The sequence below is a fragment of the Chlorocebus sabaeus genome, chromosome 11, assembly GCF_047675955.1.
Source record: "Chlorocebus sabaeus isolate Y175 chromosome 11, mChlSab1.0.hap1, whole genome shotgun sequence".
NCBI classification, from domain to species: Eukaryota; Metazoa; Chordata; class Mammalia; order Primates; family Cercopithecidae; genus Chlorocebus; species Chlorocebus sabaeus.
Window position 1 is genome coordinate 7,893,685 of NC_132914.1, and position 27,147 is coordinate 7,920,831.

Consider the following 27,147-nt stretch of genomic DNA (forward strand, 5'->3'; position numbering starts at 1 on the left):
AACCTACAAAGAACTCAAACAAATTTACAAGAAAAAAACAAAAAACTCCATCAAAAAGTGGGCAAAGGATATGAACAGACACTTCTCAAATGAAGACATTTATGCAGCCAACAGACCCATGAAAAAATGCTCAGCAACACTGCTCATCAGAGAAATGCAAATCAAAACCACATTGAGATACCATTTCACACGAGTTTAGAATGGCGATCATTAAAAAGTCAGGAAACAACAGATGCTGGAGAGGATGTGGAGAAATAGGAACACTTTCACACTGTTGGTGAAACTCTAAACTAGTTTAACCATTGTGGAAGACAGTGTGGTGATTCCTCAAGGATATAGATCTAGAAATACCATTTGACTTGGCAATCCCATTACTGAGTATATATCCAAAGGATTATAAATCATGCTGCTATAAAGACACATGCACACGTATGTTTATGGCGGCACTATTCACAATAGTAAAGACTTGGAACCAACCAAAATGTCCATCAATGATAGACTGGATTAAGAAAATGTGACACATATATGCCATGGAATACTATGCAGCCATAAAAAAAGGATGAGTTCTTGTCCTTTGTAGGAATATGGATGAAGCTGGAAACTATCATTCTCAGCAAACTATCGCAAGGACAAAAAAAACAAACACTGCATGTTCTCACTCATAGGTGGGAATTGAACAATGAGAACACTTGGACACAGTGTGGGGAACATCACACACACGGGGCCTATTGTGGGGTGGGGGGAGGGGCAGAGGGATAGCATTAGGAGATATACCTAATGTAAATGATGAGTTAACGGGTGCCACACACCAACGTGGTACATGTATACATATGTAACAAACCTGCACGTTGTGCACATGTACCCTAGAACTTAAAATGTAAAAAAAAAACAAAACAAAACAAAAAACACTTGTGGTTATGAGTTCCTCAAATGTGGCTAGTTCAAACTGAGATGTGTTATAAGTATAAAATACACTACAGAATTCAGACAAAGTATAGAAAAAGAATGTAGAGTATCTCATTAATCATTTTTATATTGATTGCATCTTGATATAATAATATGTTGGATATGATGGTTAAATAAACTACGTTAGTAAAATAAATTTCACTTGTTGCTTTTTACATTTTAAAAATGTTCACAGTGAAAAAATTTTAATGACACATGGACTAGCATTATATTTATATTAGACAGCCATTAATGCTCTATAATACAAATATTAATGCTCTATAATACAAATATTTTAATTGAGCTAATAATATATGTTGGTAAGATAAGCAAGATGGCAGATAGAAAACTACAAGCTTTCTTTCCCCCATGGGCAATGAGTTAATACATTGATCAGTACACATCTGTGAGAACTCTAAAGACCAGTTAAGAAGCTACAGCACCCATACCACTGTAAAGTCAAGAAGGAATTTAAGCAAAAGTGATAGAAAAATATATGGCATTTGGCATGTCCATTCATGATCCCCCTGTTACACAGCAATCCATGGAGTAATAAAGAGAAAATCTCTGCCTCTCAATAATGGGGCTCATCTCTGGGATTGGAGCAAGAGTGGACTGTGTGTCAAACATTCTGGCTTATCTAGGGGTTTCCCAGGGATTAGTTCCTATTTCACCTAAGAGCACAGACAGGAACAGCAGCAGAGTTTGGAAGCTGCTTTACACAGGACAGCAAGATATTAGAACTGCAGTTCTATAAGCAGACACCAAGGTGAACAGAGATCAGAAAAGATTCGAGAGGTCCTAGAACTTCTAGCTGAGGTGATTGGTGAAGACTGTCCTTTGCACAAATTTAGTACACAAAGACTGAAAGAGATAGTTGTTTTTACAAATACCCAAATCCTAGAAAAAAATTTATAACCAACACAGAGAAGAGAGAAATATGGCCCTGTGATATCATAATACATGTTTGGTCTTTGACTTTATTTCCTGACTTACAATTTTTTAAATCCTTACAATTTCCAAAGTGATGTATTTTTGTGTGCTAATGATTGACTGATGGCTGGCAGCCCCTAGGTAGCTGCAGGATGGGACTAGTTATCAGAAAGATCAAGGCAGGATAAGAATGTTGTATCTTTTAGTCCTACCCCCAACCTCTGGGGATAGGAGAGAGGCTAAAGGTTAAGTTCATCACTACTGGCCAAGGTTTAATCAGTCATGTTTACATAACAAAGCCTAGATAGAAACCTCGAAAGACAGAGTTTGGAGAGCTTTCAAAAAGCTGAACATGTGGAGGCTTATAGGAAGATGAACAAAAACTCATCCATGTGTCAGGAGGTAGAGCACTCCAATTCCACAGGGGCAGAAGCTATTGCACTAAGGATCCTTCCAGACTTCACCCAATGTATCTTTTAATCTGGACGTTTATTCATCTCTTTAAAAATATCCTTTGTAAAAAAAAACTGGTAAATGTAAGTAAGTGTTTCCCCTGAGTTCTGTGAGCAGCTCTAGCAAATTAACCAAACTCAAGGGTTGGGCGGGGGGGTCTTGAGAATGTCAATTTATCACTGGTTGATCAGATGTCCTGGCAGCCCAAACTTGCAACTCATGTCTGAAATTGGAAGGAGCAGTTGTGGACACTTAGCCTTCAACATGTGGAATCTGACACTCATTTTAGGTAGATAACATCAGAATTAAATTGGAGGACACCCAGTGGGTATCTGCTGCACAATTGATTGCTTCCTTGTTGGTGGGGAAAGCCCCTCCCACATTTGGTCACAGAAGTCTTCTGTGTTGATCACTGTGGTGTGAAAGCAGAAGAAAAACACAGTTTGAGGTTTTATTTTTATTTTTATTTTTTGTACACACTATTGGTGTCAGAAGTGGGATTTGCTAGAATGGCCCTGGCTCATGGAAAGAATGGGAGGGTAGAAGACGACTAAAGGCAAAACTTACCAGTGGAATTTAGAGATGAATCCAACTCACAGGGAGTTGGTTCACTAGACACATAAAGAAATGCAAACTAATAAGAAAAAAGCAAAATATCCAATCATTTGGTTATTGTTATCTGTAACAGCTAACATGAAATGAAATGAGTGTGCTGGGTTTGACCTTGATGCTACATCAAGCTTAGATTTCAGTGAGTTTGGGCTTCATCACTAGCCTCAAAGCTGCCCCATAAGGGCAAAATTATTCAGGGACAACACAATTTGAGACCTGTGGTTACTATAAAGGTTATCAATGTGGGAGAAGGAAACAACCAAGACACTATTAAAACTATTGGTCTTATCAGCTCCCTGAGGAACCTTTACTAAAATGCATTATAAGAGTAACTTGTGTAGGAGAAGTGTCTTTTATTTTAAATGCAGAGTGGGAGAATATGTTTGGATTGATGCAGGACCCACAGCTCACTATTGAACAATCACAGATGGCTATATGTGATCTTGACATACAAGAGGTTATTCCCAAGGGAACAGCCAACCTGGTGGATGAGATAAAAGCCACTGTAAGGTCTGCTTACCCTGAGAAGGCAGACTGTTCAACTCCATCTATAAATGTCAAGTGAAACACCCCAGAAGAAGCAACTTCATATGCAATCCATGTGGGACTGGCTTTATGAAAACTGGAACTGAGACATTCACATTCTACATGCCCATTACCCAGGTCATGTTTAAAAAAGGGATGGAGGAATGCCCTTTTTGCATGGGCATTCATGTAAATGTAGCACTGCAAAACCAAGTTATAGTCAGAGAAATCTTATCAAATTTGCTATCTCAGCTTCTTCTCATGAGTCTTACAAATGCTAATAAAAATAATAGATTAAGAAAAGAATGGTGAAGAGTAGAGATTAAGGACTCATCCCAGGAAAGTGGAAATGTTTAAATAATTATTAAGAAGTAGGGCGAATTTTAAAAACCTTGATGAGGTGAAACTGAGAGGAAAATGAAAAGCAAAACTGATGGGACTCATCTCGGCAGAGTGGGAATCTTTAGATGCCTATTCAGAAATAAAATGAGGTACTTTATCAAAGATGGCTGACTAAATGCAGCTAGGAAGTGCTGCTCTCACAGAGAGAAACCAAAATTTTGACTACACTAATATAATTTGAACAGATCTTTGGCGAGAAAACACCAAATGTGGATGGAGAAAAGACACAGTTGCTGAGTCTGAAGGGGGGAAAGCTGGGAATCCCATGTAGAGTGCCCAAATGCTGTGGCTGGCTCCAGGCCCTAAACAGGACCTGTCAAAGGGGTGAGTGAGTAAAGGGGCTGGAGAACTGCTCACTCTGCTGTGGACCTCTGGGATCCTAGTTTCAGGGGACTTCACTCTACCATGGACATGTGAGCTGGCAGGAGAATCTCCCCAGAGATTAGACAGAGAGAGAGAGATGAAGCAGGCACAGATCCTAGGACCTTTGACCATGCATCAGCTCCAAGGGAGACTGGCCATAAGCACACACCCTATAGGGCTGCCTGTCTCCCTCCCTTTGAGAGGCCCTGGCACCAGCTAACTGCTGGAGGAGAAGTAGGGACTACTTCTCTGCGGAAATGGGGCACATCTATCCTGCAGGCCTACCTACTTGCCCACTCGCCTGACTGTCCTGTAGGAGTGTGTACACAGTGCAGCCTCTGCTGCCCAGCCTAGGTGCTTTGCTCCACCTAAGTGCTTTCTTTCAGACTAGGAGCCCTTCAGCTCCCACACTGCAGCCAGAACCCAACCCCCAGCATCTGGAGAGGGAGCACCATCAGGTCCTAGTATCCCGGGACAGCAGCCTGCAGCTCAGGAATACCAAGCTGGGATCTGTGCTCAGCCCTTAACCAGGGGAGGAGCCCATACTCTCAGAAAACGGCTAAGGCTGAGTTGAACAGGTTTGTGGACTGGCATGAGACTGAGTTGTGCCTCCCTCCACAGGGCTGGTCTAGTAAAGGTGTGGCCTATTTCCTGATCAGACATCTCCCCAGTGGAGCCTCATGGCCAGAACGACCTAACAACTGTAGGATATAATAAATTCCTCTTCAAATGTTTTAGCCTGTCAATTGTTAAGTCCAATTAGTTCTGAGATCCTCTCCAAAGAACTAATGTATCAGTATGTTCAGCTCCCCTGTTCTTTGATCTGCATTTTAAAGTTTAACTTCCTCATTCTCTTCATCTCCTTGCCCCTAGTTTCAGTAAAAAACGCCCTCCTAGCCTCTATCACCTGCTCCATCCTGAGTCACCCCTGGTCACCTGCTCCATCCTAAGTCACCCCTGGTCAACTGCTCTGACCCAAGTCATCCTGAGTCACCTGTTCTGTAAGCATCCTTCCCACCAAACTACTCACCCTGCCACTCCAGCTTATATCCCTGCTCTCTTTAAAATAGCCAATCAGAATTAGCTTAGACTGTGCAGTCCAACCCTAGACAATAGGGGAACAACACAGCAGTAGGGGCTACCTGTATCATGGATAAGAACCCCTTCCCCTCCCTTGTTCAGGTGTACTGTCACCATTGCTCCATCCATGAGATGCACGCTTCTACAGAAGTAAATTGCCTTGCTGAGGAAATTTATGCTCAAGTGCTTTTTTTCTTTTTTTTTTTTTAGGCACCAAGAATTTATTTCTAACACAACAAAAATATGGGCACAGTGCCAGTGATCTGAGGTGGCTCTTCCAAGGCTCAGCAGACCTGCTGAGGGGGTCACCTCTTACCCTTGCATGCAGAAACAACTGCAAATTCAAAGATACTACAAAGAACCATGTGGCTGAACAAAAGCCTATCTACTGCCCATTGCTCTGAAACACCATCTAGTAAATCAAACTACAACACCAAAACTCACTTCACTAATTATGCCCTCTGCAAAACTAAGGGAAAGACAAAGAAAGACCCTGTACAGAGCCTAAGTCCTCTGAAAATTTCCAGAAACAAAGTCAATGGACTATATTCAATTTACACCACAGTTAAATGAATACCAGCCTTCCTAGATGAGAAAGAATCAGCACAAGAACTCTGGCAATTCAAAAAGCCACAGTGTCTCCTGACCTCTATACAAGCCCACTAGCTTCCCAATAATGGTTCTAAATCAGTCTGAATTGTCTGAAATTACAGTAATGGAATTCAGAATCTGGATGGCAAGAAAGCTGATTGAGATTGAGGAGAAAGTTGAAACTCAATCCAAGGGAGTCATGTAATCCAGTAAAACAATGTGAGAGCTGAAATATGAGACAGTCGTCTTATAAAAGACCAAAACTGAACTTCTTGAGCTGAAATTTACTGAAAGAACTTCACAACACAATAAAAAATATTAGCAGCAGAAGAGACTAAGCCAAGGAAAGAATCTCAGAGTTCAAAGACAGTTTCTTTGAACCCACTTACTTGGGATTATGTAAAGGGACCAAATATATGACTCATCAGCATTCTTGAGATAGGAGACAAAATAAGTAACTTAGAAAATATATTTGAAGATATAGTACACAAAAATTTCCCTAATCTTCCTAGAAAGGCCAAGATGCAAATCCAAGAAATATGGAGAACCCCAGCCAGATACTATACAATATGATCACCACCATGGGACCTAGTAAACAGATTCTCCAAAGTCAATGCAAAAAATAATAGTAATAATAATAATAAATAAATAAAAATCTTAAAGGCAGCTAGAGAGAAGGGCCAGGTTACCTACAGAGGAAACTTCATCAGGCAGCAGCAGACTTCTCAGGAGAAACCTTACATGTCAGAAGAGATTGGGGACATACTTTCAACATCACTGAAGAAAAGAAATTTGAACAAAAACTTTTATATCCTGTCTAACTGAGATTCATAATTAAAGGAGAAATAAAATCCTTCTCAGACAAGTAAGTGCTGAGGGAATACATTTCAATTGGACCAGCCTTAGAAGAGGTTCTTAAGAAAGTGCTAAACATAGATTTGAAAGAATAATACCTACTACCATAATAGCACACTTAAGCATGTAACCCACAGCCACTGCAAATCAATTACACAATGAAGTCTACATAATAACCCACTAACAATATGATGACAGGATCAAAATCACACATTTCAATACTAACTTTAAATGTAAGTGGGGTAAATGACCCATTTAAAAGATCCAGAGTGGCAGACTGGATAAAAAGATGTGACAAAACCATCTGTTGTCTTCAAGAGACCCATCTCACATGTAACAATACCCACAGTTTAAAAGTAAAAGTGTGGATTTAGATCTACCATGCAGAGAAGACAAAAAAAAAAAAAAAAAGCTGGAATTGCTATTTTTATATCAGATAAAACAGACCTTAAACCAACAAAAATAAAGAAGAACCATAAAGAGCATTACATAGTGATAAAGGGTATAATCCAACAAGGAGCCCTAACTATCCCAAATATGTATGTGCCCAACACTGGAGCATACATATTCATAAAACAACTTTTTGACCTATGCAAACACATAAGACGACCACACAATAATAGTGGAAGACTTCAAACCCCACTTAACCATGTTAGATCATCAAGGCAAAAAAATAACAAGGCAAGTCTGGACTTAAATTCAATACTTGTTAAATTAGACCTAAGAGAAATCTACAGAATATTCCACCCAAAAAACACAGAATGTACATTCCCCTTATCTGCAAACGGAACAAATTCTAAGATCAACCACACTTGATTGGTCATAAAGCAAGCCTCAATCTATTCAAAAAAATTAAAATCATACCAAGGAAAATATCAGACAACAGTGCATTAAAAATAGAAATTAATACTAAGAAGATCTCTCAAAACTACACAAATACATGGAAGTTAAACAAATTACACCTGAATAATTACTAGGTAAACATCAAAATTAAGGCAGAAATTATTTAAATTCTTTGAAATTATTGAATATAGGGATGAAACTTACCAAAATCTCTGGGATGCAGCCAAAACAGTGTTAAGAGGAAAGTTTACGGCCCTAAATTCCTTAATAAAGTAGCTAGGAAGGTTTCAAAGTAACAGTCTAACTTTGCACATGAAGTCCTAGGAAAAGAAGAACAAACCAACTCTAAACTAGAAGAAAAGAAATAACTAAAACTAAAGAAGAATTTAATGAAATTGAGATACAAAAATTTATACAAAAAGAATCAATGAAACAAAGAGTTGTTTCTTCAAAAAAATAAAATGAAATTAAATTGATAGACCCCCTAGCTGGATTAACAACAACAACAACAACAAGAAAGAAGATCCAGATAAGCACAATCAGAAACAAAAAAGGTGATATTACCACTGATCCCACAAAAGATCCTCAAAGATTATTATGAACAACTCTATGACATAAATTACAAAATCTAGAGGAAACAAATTTCTGGAAGAGTACAATCTCCCAAGATTAAATCAAGAAAATAGGCTAAAACCCTAAATAGACCAATATCAACTTCTAAAATTGAATTAGTAATAAAGAACCTATCAAAAACAGCAAAAAAGTCTTGAGCAGATGGCTTCACAAATTCTACCAGACATACAAACAAGAACTGATACTTAACCTACTGAAACTATTCCAAAAAATTGAAGAGGATGTGCTTCTCACTAACGCATTCTATGAAGCCAGCATTAGCCTGAAACCAAAGTCTAACAGAGTCAAAACAAAGAAACTTCAGACAAATATTTCTCATGAACATAGATGCAAAACTCCTCAACAAAAGACTAGCAAATTCAATCCAGAAGCACACCAAAAAGTTAATACACCACAATCAAGTAGGCTTTATACTTGGGATGCAAAGCTCATTTAGCATATGCAAATCAATAAACATGTTTGATTCTCACATAAACAGAATCAAAAGCAAAAACCATATCATCATATTAATAAATGCAGAAAAATTCTCAATAAAATCCAACATCCCTTTACGACAAAACCCTCAACAGACTAGGCATAGAAGAAACATACCCCAAAATAATAAGAGCCAGCTATGACAAGCCCACAACTAACATTATACTAATTGGACAAAAAGTTGAATCATTGCCCTTGAGAACTAGAACAAGACAAGGATGCCCATTCTCACCACTCCCATTAAATGTAGTATTGGAAGTCTTAGCCAGAGCAATCAGACAAGAAATAAAAAGGCTTCCAAATAGGAAAAAAAAAAAAGTCAAACTATCTAACTATCTCTCTTCACTGACAATAAAATTCTATGCTTGGAAAATCATAAAGATTCTGCCAAAAGGCTCCCAGAATTGATACACAACTTTAGTAAAGTTTCAGGATTTAAAAAAAAATGTAGAAAAATCAGGAGCATTTCTATACACTAAAAACATCCAGGCTGAGAATACAATCAAGAATACAATCTTACTTACAATAACCACAAAGAAAATGACATACCTAGGAAAACAGCTAACCCAGGATGTGAAAGAGCTCTCCAAGGACAACTACAAGACACTGCAGAAAAAAATCAGAGATGACACAAATAAATGGAAAAACATTCCATACTCATGGATTGGAAGAATAAATACTGTAAACATGGCCATATTTGCCCAAAGCAATGTACATATTCAAGATATTCCTATCAAGATAACAACATCATTCTTCACTGATTTACAAAATACTAATCTAAAACTCATATTGAATCAAAAAAGATCCCAAAGAGCCAAAGTAATCCTCAGCAAAAGGAACAATGCCAGATGCATTAAACTATCCAACTTCAAAATATACTATAAAGTCACAGTAACCAAAACAGCTTGGCACAAAACAGGCACCAAAAAAAAGTACAAAAACAGACAAATATACCAGTGGAACAGAACAGAAAACTCAGAAATAAAGCCACACACCTACAACCACCTGACCTTTGACCAGGCTGACAAAAACAAGCATTAGAGAAAGGACTCCCTATTCAATAAATGGTACTAGAATAACTGGCTAGCCATATGCAGAGGATTGAAGCTAGGCCCCTACCTTTTACTACAAGCAAAATTAACTCAAAAAGAAGTAAAGATTTAAATGTAAGACCTCAAACTATAAAAATTTTGGAAAACAACCTAGGAAATACTCTTATCAACATCAGACATTGGCAAAGAATTTTTGGCTAAGTCCCTAAAAGCAATTGCAACAAAAACAAAAACAGACAAGTGGGACATGATTAAACTAAAGAGCTTCTGCACAACAAAAGAAACGATCAACATAGTGTGGAAAAAACATTTTATGGTCCATCATTATGGTATGATAGATCTGAGTACTGGCAACTAGCCTGCGGACATGACAAAGCACATGGTTCATGCACCTAAAAAGCCATGGTAAGTGAACAGAATGTAGACGAGGGGGTCAGCACGTAAAAGGGAATAAAGTTTTGTTATTGGGAAATTGAAACTTAAGCAGGAAAAGGGACTGGGGTATGACCCTATAAGGGAATAATGGAACCTGGGCAACATCCGGGAAGATGTAACCCCATAGTACTCAACCAATGAGGAACTAGGGGAGGGACTTGCATGCTGGGAAATAAATTGTCTGCTGTAACTGCCCCAGGTGTATCTGCCTACCAGACACCCAATCTTGCAAGACTGTCACTAAATTCTCGCTTCTGCTGTTCTTTGTGTCTCTGAGTCCATTCTTTGGGGTTGGACAGGTGAATGTGTTTCTCACAAGCTTGGGGGCTCATCCGCGCCTGCATGAGGTGGGACTCTGGCTGAGAGGGGAGATGTGTCCCAACCAATTTTAGATGGCCCGCTCTCAGCATTTTGGCTTCCCACAGAGGCCACAGACAAATCCAAGACTGTTATTCAGGAGGCAGCAAAGGTGATGCAGGGAGAAAAAGCTGGCACCATGGCAACCAGTCAACTTCCTGCATGAGCCAAGGTAGGAAAATTGGACTGTAAGTACTACCTTGGTGGTTGGGCACTTTTGGAGGTCGTGTGTGCGTGACTGAGACATATCCCAGATATAAGCAAGTACAGAGTCCCAATCCACCATTCCGTTCTCCCAACAGCCAGACAAATGAAGCAATTCTCTAGGTGTGCAAGAAACCTCCAGCAGGGGGAGTTGAGTACATAGGGAAAAAACTCAGACACAGAGACTTACCAAAAATGGTAAACAGAAATTCTAGGCCTAGGGAACAAAGGAAAGAGGGAGCCGAAAAGACTTCCTCCAACATTCCCCCAGATAGTTCCTTGGGGAGAATTCTGCAGGTTTGGAGAGACAACACTTGAACCAGGGACAAGAAAAAGCAAAAGATGATGAAGTATTTCTGTTTTATCTGGCTCAAAGACTTTTTATATATCAGTGTTTTGGCCTAAGTTTGGCTCAGATGAGGATTGGGTGTGCCAAACTTTAATTCTCTATGTGAATGATAAAACCGCATCCTTACAAGAAAAGATACATTACATTCTCTGTTGGATCAAGGAATTAGCCCACATGTTGCCCCTCAAGGAATAAGAAGAAAAAGAGCTTAATAAAAAGCCCTTGTCTGGTGAAAAGCCCAGGGACTCCTTGTCATGCTTTCCCCCTCCATATTCTCACAGAATAAGGGCCAGGAAGATCAAGGGGCAGCAAGAGGGTTAGAGGAAGAAAGACCTGGAGACTGCGGGGGAGCCAAACCAAATGCTCCTTTAGAGCCTTATCCAAATTTAAGAAAAGAATTAGAACAACGTAAAAGGGATATTAAGGACTACTCTATCCTTTCCAAACAGCAGACATCTCACATGTTCCCTATTAGGGAACTTCCCATGGGACAGGAAGAGACTGGCTTTGTAAATGCTCTGCTTACAAGTACTGAAGTTAGTGATTTCAAAAAGGGGATGAACCCACTCCTAGAAGATCCCCTTTGTTTAGCAGATAGGTTGGACCAATTCCTATGGCCCAGCTTTTACACCTAGGCTGAATAATACCTATTATAAATATTCTGTTCACAGGAAAAGAAAGGGGAATGGTTGGGAGAGTGGCCATGACTATCTGAGAGAGGCAACATCCTCTCAGAAAAGGAGTCTCATCAGCCGAACAAAAATTTCCAAATGTCTATCCTGAATGGGATAATAATTATCCCATGGATCATGCCCAAATGCAGTACCTCAGGGAAATAATAATTAAAGGGATTAAAGAGTCCACTCCTAGGACAAAAAATATCTCTAAAGCATTTGAGATTCAATAAGAAAAAGAAGAAATCCCCTCTTCATTCTTGCAGAGGCTCAGAGACCAAATGAGGAAATACTCAGGATTAGATCCACAGGACCAGTAGGGTAAGGCCTTTTGAAGGTTAACTTTGTAACTAAAAGCTGCCTGACATTACTAAGAAACTACAAAATATTGGTAGATGGAATGAGAAACTGATTTAAAAATGACTGAGGGAAGCTCAGAAGGTCTTCATAAGGAGAGAGGAAGAGAAGCAGAAACAAAAAGTGAAAACCGTGTTTTTCACTGTGGAAGAGGTAGTTAGAAAAAGGTTAGATTAAGATCTGCCTCAAAAGAGACAAGGGAATGATAAATTTTGACACAGAGAAAGAAGGGAAATGCAGGGAAAAGCTCCTAAGACTACAAATGGATGTTACAAGTGTGGAAAGCCAGGGCATTTCAAAAGAGAATTTCCTGAATGGAAAAAAGAAGAAAAGGTGATCCCCCTTATGACCTTTGATGAAGGTTGCAGGGGGTCAGGGGTTCCTTCTGAGTACGTACCACCAGGAACCCTTGATAGATTTGAGGGTGGGACCCAAGGGGGAAAAAGTGACATTCTTGGTTGACCCTGGGGAGGCTCACTCTTCCCAAACTCAACAACCAAAGGGTACAGAACTCTCTAAGGAAAACTTGACAGCATCAAGGGTAAAAGGGGAGGTATTTTGGGTTCTGATATTCAAGAAAATTTTAATTATATTGAGACCAGATCAAATTGAGTGGTCACTCCTATATGCTCCTGAAGCAGGAACTAACTTGGGTCAAGACTTGATTGTGAGACTGGGTTTAGGATTAGGAATAGAGGAGGAACAAATAAAAGTAATGGTGGACCTCCAAATAGAGGAGAAGGAAAGGAAAATCGATCCCCTTGTGTGGGTTAGGGAAGGCAACAGGGGAGTATTAAAAATGACACCCTTATACACTGAACTAAAACAACCAAGAGAAGTAATTTGCAGAAAACAATACCCCATTCACATTGAAGGGAGAAAAGGTTTCCAACTAGTAATAGAGGGGTTGATTAGAGATGGACTATTGTAACCCTCCATGCCACCATACAATACCCCAATTCTCCCAGTTAAGAAGCCTGATGGGTCATATAGATTAGTGCAAGATCTAAGAATTATAAATCGAACTGCCCAAACTTGCCACCCTGTGGTGCCTAACCCCTACACCCTCCTCAGTAAGATACCCTATGAACATAAGTGGTTCAGTGTGATAGATCTAAAAGATAAATTCTGAACATGTCCCCTAGACTTTACAAGTAGGGACCTCTTTGCCTTTGAATGGGAAAATCCCATGAATGGGAGAAAACAACAGTACCACTAGACTGTGCTGCCACAAGGTTTTACAGAAGCCCCACATTTATTTAGTCAAGTCTTAAGTCCTGGAGGAAATCCAACCTTCCAGGGGAACCCAGTTATTACAATATGTGGATGATATTTTAATTTCTGGAGAGAGGAGAGCCAAGGTTTCAGAAACCACCATAAGCTTGCTTAATTTCCAAAAAGAAAGGGAATTGTCAGTCTTCAAGAACAAACTGTGGCATGTTAGGGGCCATTTTGAGCTTTAGGAAGTTTTAGGGGTATCTGGTTACCTTGGTAAGCCAGGGGGCTGAGCCACCCCTTTTCTCCCAAGGTTCTCTATGGAAAAAAGTGTACAGAAAACAATGGGGAAGAAAATGCCATGTTACAGTTAGCTGAACTTGTGCTGAAACTCCTGTGTGGCTCCTTTTGGTAAGCTGGGGTGATTACTAGCAAGATGGCCTAATAGGAACAGCTCTGGTCTACAGCTCCCAGCAAGATCATCGCAGAGGGCGGGTGATTTCTGAATTTCCAACTGAGGCACCTAGTTCATCTCATTAGGACTGGTTGGACAGTAGATGCTGGCCACCCGTGGAAGGCAATCTGGAGGGCATCACCTCACCCAGAGGCAAGGAGTTGAGGAATCGTCTTTCCTACCCAAGGTAAGCTGTGAGCATCTGAGCCCGTGGAACTCTGACACAGATACTGCACTTGTCCCATGGTCTTTGCAACCTGCAAACCAGGAAATTCCCTCCAGTGCCTATGCAACCAGGGTCCTGGGTTTCAAGCACAAAACTCAGCAGCCATTTGGGGAGACACCAAACTAGCTGTAGGAGTTCCTTTTTTTCATATGCCAGTGGTACCTGCAATACCAGTGAGACAGAACCATTCACTTCCCTAGAAAGGGGTACTGAAGCCAGGGAGCCAAGTGGTCAGGCTCGGTGGGTCCCACCCCCACAGAACCCAGCAAACTAAGATCCAGTGGCTTGAAATTATTGATGCCACCACAGCAGCAACCTGAGATAGACCTGGGGGTCCAAGCTTGGTGGGGGAAGGGACATCCGCCATTGCTGAGGCTTCAGTAGGCAGTTTTCTGCTCACAGTGTAAACAAAGCTGTTGGGAAGTTTGAGCAGGGCAGAGCCCACTGCAGCTCAGCAAGGCCACTGCTGCCAGACTGCCTCTCTAGATTCCTCCTCTCTGGGCAGGGCAACTCTGAAAAAAAAAGGCAGCAGCCCCAGTCAGTGGATTATAGATAAAACTCCCATTTCCCTGGGACAGAGCACCTAAGGAAAGGGGAGACTGTGGGCAAAGTTTCAGCAGACTTAAACGTTCCTGCCTGACAGCTCTGAAGAGAGCAGCAGACCTCCCAGCAAAGCGTTCGAGCTCTGCTAAGGGTCAGACTGACTCCTCAAGTGGATTTCTGACCCCCATGTATCCTGACTGGGAAACACCTCCCAGTAGGGGCTGACAGACACCTCATACAAGAGAGCTCTGGCTGGTATCTGGCAGGTGCCCTTCTGGGATGAAGCTTCCAGAAGAAAGATCAGGAAGCAATCTTTGCTGTTCCGCAGCCTCTGCTGGTGATGCCCAGGCAAACAGGGTCAGGAGTGGGCCTCCAGCAAACTCCATCACACTGGCAGCAGAGGGGCCTGACTGTCAGAAGGAAAACTAACAAACAGAAAGAAACACTACATCCACTAGAGACCCCACTCGAAGGTCACCAACATCAAAGACCAAAGGTAGGTAAATCCACAAAGATGGAGAGAAACCAGCAAAAAAACACTGAAAATTCCAAAAACAAGAATGCCTCTTCTCCTCCAAAGGATCACAACTCCTCACCAGCAAGGGAACAAAACTGACCAGAGAATGAGTTTGATGAATTGACAGAAGTAGACTCTGGAAGGTGGGTAATAACAAACTCCTCCAAGCTAAAGGAGCATGTTCTAATCCAATGCATGGAAGCTAAGAACCTTGAAAAAAGGTTAGACAAATTGCTAACTAGAATAACCAGTGTAGAGAAGAACATAAATGACCTAATGGAGCTGAAAAACACAGCACAAGAACCTCGTGAAGCATACACAAGTTTCAATAGCCAAATCGATCAAGAGGAAGAAAGAATATCAGTGATTGAAGATCAACTTAATGAAATAAAGCATGAAGACAAGATTAGAGGAAAAAGAATGAAAAGGAATGAACAAAACCTCCAAGAAATATGGGACTATGTGAAAAGACCAAACCTACATTTGATTGGTGTACCTGAAAGTGACAAGGAGAATAAAATCAAGTTGGAAAACATTCTTCAGCATGTTATCCAGAAGAACTTCCCCAACCTAGCAAGACAGGCCAACATTCAAATTCAGGAAATACAGAGAATACCACAGAGATACTCCTTGAGAAGAGCAACCCCAAGACACATAATCGTCAGATTCACCAAGGTTGAAATGAAGGAAAAAATGTTAAGGCCAACCAGACAGAAAGGTTGAGTTACCCACAAAGTAAAGCCCATCAGACTAACAGCGGATCTCTCAGCAGAAACCCTACAAGCCAAAAGAGAGTGGAGGCCAATATTCAACATTCTTAAAGAAAATAATTTTCAACCCAGAATTTCATATCCAGCCAAACAGCTTCATAAGTGAAAGAGAAATAAAATCCTTTACAGACAAGCAAATGCAGAGAGATTTTGTCACCACCAGGCTTGCCTTACAAGAGCTCCTGAAGGAAGCACCAAACGTGGAAAGGAACAACCGATACCAGCCACTGCAAAAACACACCAAATTGTAAAGAACATCAACTCATGAAGAAACTGCATCAACTAACAGGAAAAACAACCAGCTAGCATCATAATGACAGGATCAAATTCACACATAACACTATTAACCTTAAATGTAAATGGGCTAAATGCTCCAATTAAAAGACACAGACTGACAAATTGGATAAAGAGTCAAGACCCATCAGTATGCTGTATTCAGGAGACCCATTTCATGTGCAAAGACACACATAGGCTCAAAATTAAGGGATGGAGGAATATTTACCAAGCAAATGGAAAGCAGAAAAAAGCAAAAGTTGCAATCCTACTCTCTGATAAAACAGACTGTAAATTAACAGATCAAAAGAGACAAAGAAGGGCATTACATAATGATAAAGGGATCAATCCAGTAAGAAGAGCTAACTATCCTAAATATATATGTACCCAATACAGGAGCACCCAGATTCATAAAGCAAGTCCTTAGAGACCTACAAAGGGACTTAGACTCCCACACAATAATAGTGGGAGACTTTAACAGGCACTGTCGATATTAGATCAATGAGACAGAAAATTAACAAGGATATTCAGGACTTGAACCCAACTCTGGACCAAGCAGACCTAATACACCTCTACAGAACTCTCCACCCCAAATCAACAGAATATACATTCTTCTCAGCACCTCATCACACTTACTCTAAAATTGACCACATAATTGGAAGTAAAACACTCCTCAGCAAATGCAAAAGAATGGAAATCATAACAAACAATCTCTCAGACCCACAGTGCAATCAAATTAGAATTCAGGATTAAGAAACTAACTCAAAACTACAAAACTACATGGAAACTGAACAATCTGCTTCTGAATGACTACTGGCTAAATAACATAATAATGGCAGGAACAAAGATGTTCTTTGAAACCAATGAGAATGAAGACACAATGGACCAGAATCTCTGGCAAACATTTTAAGCAGTGTGTAGAGGGAAATTTATAGCACTAAATGCCCACAAGAGAAAGCAGGAAAGATCTAAAATTGACACACTAATATCAAAATTAAAAGAACTACAGAAGCAACAGCAAACAAATTCAAAATCTAGCAGAAGACAAGGAAGTTAACTAAGATCAGAGCAGAACTGAAGGAGATAGAAACCCTTCAAAAAAATCAATGAATCCAGGAGCTGATTTTTTGAAAAGATCAACAAAATAGACCACTAGCCAGACTAATAAAGAGACAAGAATCAAACAGATGCAATAAAAAATGATATAGGGGATATCGCCACTGATCCCACAGAAATACAAACTATCATCAGAGAATACTATAAACACCTCTATGTAAATAAACTAGGAAATCTAGAAGAAATGGTTAAATTCCTGGACACATACACCCTCCCAAGTTTAAACCAGAAAGAACTCGAATCCCTGAATAAAACAATAACAAGTTCTGAAATTGAGGCACTAATTAATAGTCTACCAACCAAAAAAGTCCAGGACCAGATGGATTCACAGCCAAATTCTACCAGAGGTACAAAGAAGAGCTGATACCATTTCTTCTGAAACTATTTCAATCAATAGAAAAAGAGGGAAGCCTCCCTAATGTATTTTATGAGGTCAGCATCATCCTGATACCAAAACCTGGCAGAGACACAACAAAAAAGAAAAGTTCAGGCCAATATCCCTGATGAACATCAATGCAAAAATCCTCAGTAAAATACTGGCAAACCAAATCCAACAGCACATCAAAAACCTTATCCACCATGATCAAGTTGGCTTCATTCCTGGGATGCAAGGCTGGTTCAACATATGCAAATCAATAAATGTAATCCATCACGTAAACAGAAACAATGACAAAAACCACAAGATTATCTCGATAGATGCAGAAAAGGTCTTTGACAAAATTTAACACCCCTTCATGCTAAAAACTCTCAATAAACTAGGTATTGATGGAGCGTATCTCAAAATAATATATTTATTACAAACTCACGGCCAATATAATACTAAACGGGCAAAAACTGGAAGCATTCCCTTTAAAAACCAACACAAGACAAGGATGCCCTCTCTCACCAATCCTATTCAACATAGTATTGGAAGTTCTGTCCAGGGAAATCAGGCAAGGGAAAGAAATAAAGGGTATTAATAGGAGGAGAGGAAGTCAAATTGTCTCTGTTTGCAGATGACATGATTGTATACTTAGAAAACCCCACTGTCTCAGCCCAAAATCTCCTTAAGCTAATAAGCAACTTCAGCAAAGTCTCAAGATACAAAATCTATGTGCAAAAATCACAAGTATTCCTATACACCAACAATAGACAAACAGAGAGCCAAATCATGAGTGAACTCCCATTCACAATTGCTACAAAGTGAATAAAACACCTGGGAATACAATTTACAAGGAATGTAAAGGACCTCTTCAAGGAGAACTACAAACCACTGCTCCAGAAAATAAGAGAGGACACAAACAAGTGGAAAAACGATCCATGCTAATGGATAGGAAGAATCAATATTGTAAAAATTGCCATAATTCCCAAAGTAATTTATAGATTCAATGCTATCCCCATAAATCTACCAATGACTTTCTTCACAGAACTGGAAAAAACTACTTTAAACTTCATATGGAACCAACAAAGAGCCCGCATAACCAAGACAATCCTGGGCAAGAAGAACAAAGCTGGAGGCATCATGCTACTTGACTTCAAACTACAGGCTACAGTAACCAAAACAGCATGGTGCTGGTACCAAAAACAGATATATAGACCAATGGAACAGAACAGAACAAAGGCCTCAGAAATAACACCACACATCTACAACCATCTGATCTTTGACAAACCTGACAAAAACAAGAAATGGGGAAAGGATTCCCTATGTAATAAATGGTGTTAGGAAAACTAGCTAACTATATGCAGAAAACTGAAATTGGACCCCTTCCTTACACCTTATACAAAAATCAACTCAAGATTGATCAAAGGCTTAAACATAAGATCTAGTACCACAAAAATTCTAGAAGAAAGCATGGGCAATACCAATCAGGACATAGACATGGGCAAAGACTTCATGTTTAAAACACCAAAAGCAATGACAACAAAAGCCAAAATTGACAAATGGAATCTAATTAAACTAAAGAGCTTCTGCACAGCAAAAGAAACTATCATCAGAGTGAACAGGCAACCTACAGAATGAGAGAAAATTTTTGTAATATATCCTTCTGACAAAGGGCTAACGTCCAAAATCTACAAAGAACTTCAACAAATTTACAAGAAAAAAAAACCCCATCAAAAAGTGGGCAAAGGATATATATGAACAAACACTTCTCAAAAGAAGACATTTATGCAGCCAACAGACATATGAAATAGTGTTCATCATCACTGATCATTAGAGAAATGCAAACCAAAACCACAATGAGATACCATCTCACACCAGTTAGAATGGCAATCATTAAAAAGTCAATAAACAACAGATGCTGGAGAGGATGTGGAGAAATAGGAATGTTTTTACACTGTTGGTGGGAGTGCAAATTAGTTCAACCATTGTGGAAGATAGTGTGCTGATTCCTCAAGGATCTAGAACTAGAAATACCATTTGACCCAGCCATCCCATTACTGGGTATATACCCAAAGGATTATAAATTGTGCTACTATAAAGACACACGCACACATATGTTTATTGCAGCACCATTCACAATAACAAAGACTTGGAACCAACCCAAATATCCATCAATAATAGACTAGATAAAGAAAATGTGGCACATATGCACCATGGAATACTATGCAGTCATAAAAAAAGATGAGTTCATGTCCTTTCCAGGGACATGGATGAAGCTGGACACCATCATTCTCGGCAAACTGTCACAAGAACAGAAAACCAAACACCAAATGTTCTCACTCATAGGTGGGAGTAGAACAATGAGAACACAAGGACATGTGGAGGTGAACATCACACACTGGGGCCTGTCTGTGGGGTGGGGGCCTATGAGAGAGGTAACATTAGGAGAAATACCTAATGTAGGTGATGGGTTGATAGGTGCAGCAAACCACCATGGCATGTGTATACCTATGTAATAAAACCGCATGTTCACACACGTACCGTAGAACTTAAAGTACAATAATAATAATAATAATAAAGAACAAATTGCAATTTGTAGAAAAAGAAGTTAAATATTTAGGACACCTGATTAGTGAAGGAAAGTGGAAAATAATCCCAGAAAGAATATCAGGAATAGTGGCTCTGCCTTTGTCTAAAACAAAGAGAGAACTCCAAAAAATGTTAGGTTTAACTGGCTACTGCAGGTGCAGGCCCTCATGACATCCCCAATTCTAGCCCTCCTATTTTTAGAGAAACCAGTCCATCTGTTTGTAATGGTAGACCAGGGTGCCGCCCTTGGGGTGTGCACTCAAACCTGGGGAGGGAAGAGGCAATCTGTTGTTTTTGTCCCCAAGCTACTCAATTCTGACTCTCAAGGGTGGCCCTAATGTGTGCAAGCAGTACCTGTCACAGCCCCACTGGTAGAGGAAAGTCAAAAGTTAATCTTTGGTGGGGCCCTAATAGTGAGCACCCCACATCAGGTCAGGAATATATTAAATCAAAAATCTGAGAGATGGTTAATGGATTCTCATATTCTAAAATATGAAGTCATATTACTAGAAAAAGATGATTTGGTTGTAACAACAGATACTTGCCTGAATCCAGCCAGTTTCCTATGGGAAGGAGAGGAGAACAAAGAGGCATGAGACCATAACTGCTTAGACATCACAGAAGGCCAAACCAAAGTTAGACCAGACCTTAGAGAAACTGCACTACATGATGGGACTAGGTTGTTTGTGCATAGGTCATCCCAAGTGACAGATGGCAAGATACATAATAGTTATGCTGTCATTGATGGAAATGAACACTCCCTATGTGAGGAAGGTAGATTACCTAATGGTTGGTTGGCCCAAACCTGTGAATTATATGCTCTTAACCAGGCCCTAAGAAGGCCAAGAAGGCACTGTATATACTGACTCTAAATATGCCTTTGGGATGGTACACACTTTTGGAGAAAATCTATACAGAGCAGGGCTTAAGAAATAGCAAGGAAAAGGAACAGATACATGGGAAACTAAGCAGCAGGTCTTAAAGAGACTTCTGCTTTCAGCAGAGATAGCCATAGTTCATTTAAGTGGCCATGAGAAAGGGAACACTATGGAAGCTGTAGGGAACAGGCTTGCTGATTAAGCTGCCAAACAAGCCTCTCTGCAGGAAGAAATTAGGCTATTTAACCTAATTCCAGACATCCTGAAGTTAATATTAAGGTCCCAATTCACTAGAGAAGAGAAAGAGAAACTAGGCAAGATAGGGGCCACTCAGACTGAAAATGGAAGGTGGGTACTTCCTGACGGGAGAGAAAAGATAAGTAAACCCCAGATGAGAGAACTAATGTCTATATTACACAAACGGAGTCACTGGGGACCCCAGGCTCTGTGTGATGTAATGCTTAAGAATTATGGATGTGGCCAGGCACGGTGGCTCAAGCCTGTAATCCCAGCACTTTGGGAGGCCGAGATGGGCAGATCACGAGGTCAGGAGATCGAGACCATCCTGGCTAACACGGTGAAACCCCGTCTCTACCAAAAAATACAAAAAAAAAAAAAAACTAGCCGGGTGAGGTGGCAGGCGCCTGTAGTCCCAGCTACTCGGGAGGCTGAGGCAGGAGAATGGCGTAAACCCGGGACGTGGAGCTTGCAGTGAGCTGAGATCTGGCCACTGCACTCCAGCCTGGGCAACAGAGCGAGACTCTGTCTCAAAACAAAAAAACAAAGAGACAAACAAAAAAAAAGAATTATGGATGTACAGAGATTTACACCCTCACTAAACAACTATGTAGAAGCTGTGTAACTTGTCAAAGAATAAACAAAAAGGTGATTAGAAAACAGGCCTTTGGAGGAAGACCTCCTGGACTAAGACCATTTCAGAGCATTCAAGTAGATTTCACAGGAATGTCCAAGGTAGGAAGACTAAAGTTTTTGCTGGTGATCATAGATCACCTTTCCAGCTGGGTGGAAGCCTTTCCCTTTCTGACAGCCACTGCTTGGAATGTGGTAAAAATAATATTAGAACAGAGTTTTTACCTAGATTTGGCCTGGTGGGAAATACTGATTTGGACAATGGGAACCACTTTACCTCAAGGATGCTAAGGGGAATTATGGAAGGTTTACACATTAGATGGGATTATCACACCCCTTGGCATCTCCCTTCCTCTGGAAAGGTAGAGGGAAAGAATCAAACTCTCAAAAAGCATATTACCAAACTAATCTTAGAAACGAAAATGCCTTGGAGCAAATGTCTCCCAACAGCACTCCTTAGGATTAGGACAGCCCCAGGAAAATACTTGGGATCGTCTCCCTGTGAGTTATTATATGGGTTCTCTTGTTTGGGCAGAGCTAGAGATCTTCCTACTAGGGAAACCAAGGACCAATTCTTAAGGAATTATACACTGGCCATACTCTCCATCCTGTCCTACCTTAGGTTAAAAGGACTTCTGACTGAAACTCCACCTCTTGAGTTCATGACTCACCACTCCCAGGCTGGTGACACGGTGCTAATTAAGACTTGAAAAAAAGACAAGATCCACCCAAGTTGGGAGAGTCCCTATCAAGTGCTCCTGACCATGAAGACAGATACGCAAACAGCTGAACAAAAGTGGACTCACTTTACTCAAGTCAAGGAACTGGTAAAAACAAACAAACTAACTAACAAAAAACAGAAAGGAGATTAAAAAAAAAAAAAAATGGGAGGGAGGGCAGGGTGGCTCATACATGTAATCTCATCACTTTGGTAGGCCGAGGTGGGTGGATCACTTGAGGTCAAGAGTTTGAGACCAGCCTGGCCAACATGGTGAAACCCTGTCTTTATTGAAAATATAAAAATTAGCCGGCATGGTGGTATATGCGTATAATTTCAGCTATTCAGGAGGCTGAGGTAGAAGAATCACTTGAACCTGGGAGGTGATGTTTGCAGTGAGCCAAGATCGCACCACTGCACTCCAGCCTGAACAACAGAGCAAGGCCCCACTTAAAAAAAAAAAAAAAAAGAAGAAGAAGAAGAAAAGAAAACCAATGCAAAGTGCATGGGTCACCTAAGGAAACCTTAAAGTTAACTCTGAGGAAAACCTAAAAAGAAAACATGAGCTAGCCTTATCTCTGGAAGTCAATATGGCTAGGATGGGTTACTATACAAAGAGCAGAAGGTCAAAATGGAAATTGGCAGGGGACTCCTCCATACCCAATCAGATTAGTGGTTAATGTGACCAAGACAGTAGCACCCCACACTATAAGATTTGATGCCTGCCAGGTTTTATCTCATGGGAATTTAGAAAACCAGAGACAGCTCTTGCAGGTGGATAAATATATTTGTCCTGAACAAGATACAGCTTATGACAGGGCATCACCCTGCCCCAGTTGGAATGATGTATGGTGGACTACCAAATTTCATGGTTGGACAATAAACATGAGGTGGGTAACACTGAGCTGGAGACCCTTGAAGAATAAACTACATCTGTCCAAGGGCTCCCCACCAAATAACTGCTGGAATATAGACTGAAATCCTACACTTATCGCCATTGACAATCCAGCCATTCTAGACCAAGAACCAAACATACTGCCTTGAGTATATGGTAAGGGGCAGACATCACAAGAAAAGACCCTATAGGGTGATTTGTTCTCAAACTGATCAAGAACTTGACCAACCCCATTTGCCTGGGACTACTCCAACCCCAGACCCTAACAAACACTTTAATCCACCAAATAATGACCCTAAAAGAGTAGAAATAATTGAAGTAAAGGATTCCTTAGAAACCTAAGAATTTGAGACTTGTAAGAAAATCTAAGCAAACCTTAGAAATTGAGACAGAGAACAGAGATGTGAATGCCTGGGTCAAATGGCTCAAATTTTTGGTATAGACACTCAACAAGAGCATCTACTACACGTGTGCTGTGGGAGGACCTCAGGCACAGGTGTTTCTGTTTCCCCTAGCCTGGGATATTGATCCTGAAGAAATGTGTTGCATGTTGGCTCCATACCAGGACAAGAATGCATGGAGAAATGAGGTTCATAGGAGTCTGTCATTGATCTTTCCCACATTGTGAAGATCAGATTCCAGAGCAATCCCCTCCTTCTCTATAGGGAATATCAACCACTCCTCTTGCCTCTTTAGGCAGGGGCAGGGTTCATTAAGCCTGTAGGAGAACTCTTGACTTGTACGCACATCCTAAACATCACTGGTAAGTCAGGCAATGGCAATTACTCAGCTCTTATATACCTTGGGCTGATGTCTGATGATATTATGGGAACAGGAACCTCGGTAACCTGTTACCATCTAATTGGACCAGGACTGGGGCTTTAGTTCAATTGGCCATTCCCTTCACCCTGGCATTCCATAAAATACCTGAAAATACACAAGGCCATTGAAACCAGAGACTTGATAATTCTTTTTTTCTCATAAAAATATTATATTTTTCAGAAGAAATATTACATATAATACATTGAAAATCACTCATTGCTTTTTCTTTTTTCCATGAATGTGTAGGTGTTTGAGTCTCTGGTATTTCTTCTTTTATACAAGATATGGGCTGTTTGAAAACTATTTCATTATCTTTATCATCATCATTCATTTCAGCCACTTCAAATGTTTGTCTCTCCAAAAATGTTGGTGTAAAAACTGGTATGGGGCCCTGGCTATCCACAGTCTTCTCAGAAGTGTCAAGAGTGCCTAAAACCTTTCTCTTCTTTCATAAAACCTGGCCTTTTGTAGATGTCTGATGATTAGTTTTTAAAATACTTTCTGTTTTCTGTAAAACCAAAGAAGGAAAATCATAATCAATTCCTTTTTAGCTCATTTCTTCCTGAGTAATCTTTCTTTCTTTTTAAATCACTCCTCCATCCGTAGCTTTTGTGTTAGTGTCCAATTCTGATTATACCATTTCACTGATGGATATGATGGCTGCTTAAATGGAACATTCCAGTCTTTAAAGATTTCTTTATGTACTTTTTCAGGTGGCATATAATGACACTCCACGAGTCTTTCACCAAACAGGTAGTTGTTCACTGTTTCAGCAACCATCTTGGCAACATCCTCAAACTCAAACTTCACAGATGCAGAGCCTTTGCTATTTTTGCCAAACTAGGAGAAATACGAAAAGATCTGGGTTTCATTAAGTAGGTGGCACACAAAGACGACTGCAGGAGTAAGTTGTTCTTGTTCTTTTTGCTGGGTTGTGCGCTTGCGAACCTGTACCACCTCCTTTTGAAACTCGACATCTTCCTGTGGGTTAAGTGACAGGATTAGCCCAGCTGGGACAGAAAATGCTGCCATGCCAAAAGTGGCCATCACTAACTCCATGAGGCACTCTTGGAAATGTCAGGTTCTCAGCTCCCTGACAAACTTTTCTTATCATAATATATACGTTGACTTAATAGGAGTCCCTAGAGGAGGTGCTTAATGAATTTAAGGCCTGAAATCAAACAGCTGCTGGGTTTCAGTCAACACTCTTCTCATGATCAACTATTAATAAAAATGTAGATTGAATTAATTCTATTTATTATTATCAACAGAGATTCATCAATTATACTTGCGACATCCTCAAAGGGGTGGCTAGCCAGTTACGTGCCACCAGCTGAATGGCCTGGGAAAAGAGGCTTGAACTAGACATGATACTAGCAGATAAAGGGGGCATTATGTGTTACGCTGGGTGGGAAATGTATTTTCATTCCCAAGAATACTGCCCCAGATTGAACTATTGCAAAAGCATTACAAGGACTGAAAACTCTCGCCAACTGGAAGAAAATGCTGGAATTGATGATCGATTTACTGGTTGGCTAGAAGGTTGGTTTGGAAAATGGAAAGGCATGGTAGCTTCGATCCTTACATCTCTAATAATTGTAGCAGGGGCATTAACAGCAGTAGGATGCTATATTATCCCTTGTTTAAGGGGACTAGCACAAAGGTTAACTGGAACAGCTATTAACAAATGCCCATGACCTATCAGCAAAATAACTTACTGTTGTTAACACTTAACCAGACTATGAAAAAGAAAGTAAAGTAGTCCTAAAATGATTGAGGACCAAAGGACCTAAAGATTCAAGTAAAAATAAGACCAAAAGATAAGAAAGAAGGAAGAAGGAAAGAAAGAGAGAGAGAGAAAGAGAAGAAAAGAAAAGGGAACTTGTAAGAAAACATTTTAATGGTCCATTTTCAAGGCATGATAGATCTAAGTACTTGCAGTCAGCCTGTGGATGTGACAAACTGCACTGCTTATGCATGTAGGAAGTCATAATAAGCAAACAGAAGGTAGAGGAAGGGTCAGTCCATAAAAGGGAATAAAGTTTTGTTATTTGGAAATCAAAACTTAAGCAAGGAAGGGGACCAGGGTATGACCCTATAAGGAGATAGTGAAACTTAGGTGACATCTGGGAAGATTGTAACCCAATAGTACTCGACCAATGAGGAATTGGGGAAGGGACTTGTGTGCTAGGAAATAAATTGCCTGCTGTAACTGCCCCAGGTGTGCCTGCCTACCAGATACCTGATCTTGCAAGACTGCTATTAAAAGTTTCACTCCCACCTGGTGCAGTGGCTCATGCCTGTAATCCCAGCACTTTGGGAGGCCAAGGTGGGTGATCACTTGAGGTCAGGAGTTCAAGACCAGCCTGGCCAATATGGTGAAACCTCATGTCTACTAAAAATACCCAAAAATTAGCCAGACATTGTGGCATGTGCCTGTAATCCCAACTACTCAGGAGGTTGAGGCAGGAGAATTGCTTAAACCCAGGAGGTGGAGGTTGCAGTGAGCCAAGGTCATGCCACCGTACTCCAGCCTGGGCAACAGAGCAAGACTCCATCTTAAAAAAAAAAAATCTCACTTCCACTGTTCACGTCTCTTCTTTGGGTTTGGATGGGTGAATGTGTTTCTCACAAGAGCAAATAGACAATGTACAGAATGGGAGAAGATATCTGCAAACTCTGTATCTGACAAAGACATGATATCCAGAAAACAGGGAACTTAAACAAATCAACAAGCCAAAAACAATCCCATTAAAAAACAGG

The 27,147-nt window shown here is 40.3% G+C and overlaps 1 pseudogene; it reads right to left on the minus strand.

Annotated features, from left to right (window-relative positions):
• Nucleotides 1-24,616: 24,616 nt before the first annotated feature.
• On the minus strand, nucleotides 24,617-26,838 carry LOC119620670 (MKI67 FHA domain-interacting nucleolar phosphoprotein pseudogene; annotated as a pseudogene).
• Between the last annotated feature and the right edge of the window lie 309 nt (nucleotides 26,839-27,147).